The sequence below is a fragment of the Capricornis sumatraensis genome, chromosome 5, assembly GCF_032405125.1.
Source record: "Capricornis sumatraensis isolate serow.1 chromosome 5, serow.2, whole genome shotgun sequence".
Lineage (NCBI taxonomy): Eukaryota > Metazoa > Chordata > Mammalia > Artiodactyla > Bovidae > Capricornis > Capricornis sumatraensis.
The window spans coordinates 59457438-59458755 of NC_091073.1; positions in this window are offsets into that span (position 1 = coordinate 59457438).

Here is a 1318-nt window from a genome sequence, read left to right on the forward strand (position 1 = left end):
AGTCCAAGGGACTCTCAAGAGTCTTCTCCAACACCACACCTCAAAAGCATCAATTCTTTGGAGCTCAGCTTTCTTCACAGTCCAACTCTCACATCCATACATGACTACTGGAAAAACCATAGCCTTGACTAGACGGACACTTGTTAGCAAAGTAATGTCTCTGCTTTTGAATATGCTATCTAGGTTGGTCATAACTTTTCTTCCAAGGAATAAGCATCTTTTAATTTCATGGCTGCAATCACCATCTGCAGTGATTTTGGAGCCCCTCAAAATAAAGTCTGACACTGTTTCCACTGTTTCCCCATCTATTTCCCATTTAACCTTAATTACTCCCTAAAGATTGTATCTCCAAAGCCAGGCAATCTATGAGGTTGCAAAGAGTCAAAAACAACTTAGTCACTGAATAACAACATTGGAGTTATGGACAGAGGAGCCTGGTAGGCTGCAGTCCATGGGGTCAGGTTGCAAAGAGTCAGACTCAACTGAGCAACTTCACTTAAAACCATTATAATATTGTAAAGTAATTAGCCTCCAATTAAAATAAATAAGTTTATATTTAAAAAAAAGATTAAATGAGGTCCTAAGGGTGGGGCTCTCATCTAAATACAATCACACTGAACAACTGGACTTAGACATAGGCATTTGGCAGGGGGTAGGGGGAACACATCTTCCCTAGTGGCTCAGACAGTAAAGAATCTGTCTGCAATATAGGAGACCTGAGTTCTATCCCTGGGTCAGGAAGATCTCCGAGAGAAGAGAATGGCAATCCACTCCAGTATTCTTGCCTGGGAAATCCTGTGGACAGAGAACTCCGGTGAGCTACTGTTCATAGGGTCACAAAGAGTCAGACATGACTGAGCTGACTTAGCACGCACGCCTGGGAGGAACACATTCAGTCCATAGGGTCACAAAGAGTCAGACATGACTGAGCTGACTTAGCACGCACGCCTGGGAGGAACACATTCAGTCTATTAATATATTAACTGAAGACAGGAACATTATCATTATATCCCTAATCCCTAGCATGGTGACTGACACATTTTAAGACACAGATATAAAGAACAGACTTTTGGCCTCTGTGGGAGAAGGAGAGGGTGGGATGATTTGAGAGAATAGCATTGAAACATGTATATTACCATATGTGAAACAGTTGACCAGTCCAAGTTCAATGCATAAAACAGGGCACTCGAAGCCGGTGCACTGGGACAACCCTGAGGGATGGGATGGGAGGGAGGTGGGAGGGGGTTCAGGATGTACACCCATGGCTGATTCATGTCAACGTATGGCAAAAACGACTACAATATTGTAAAGTAATCAG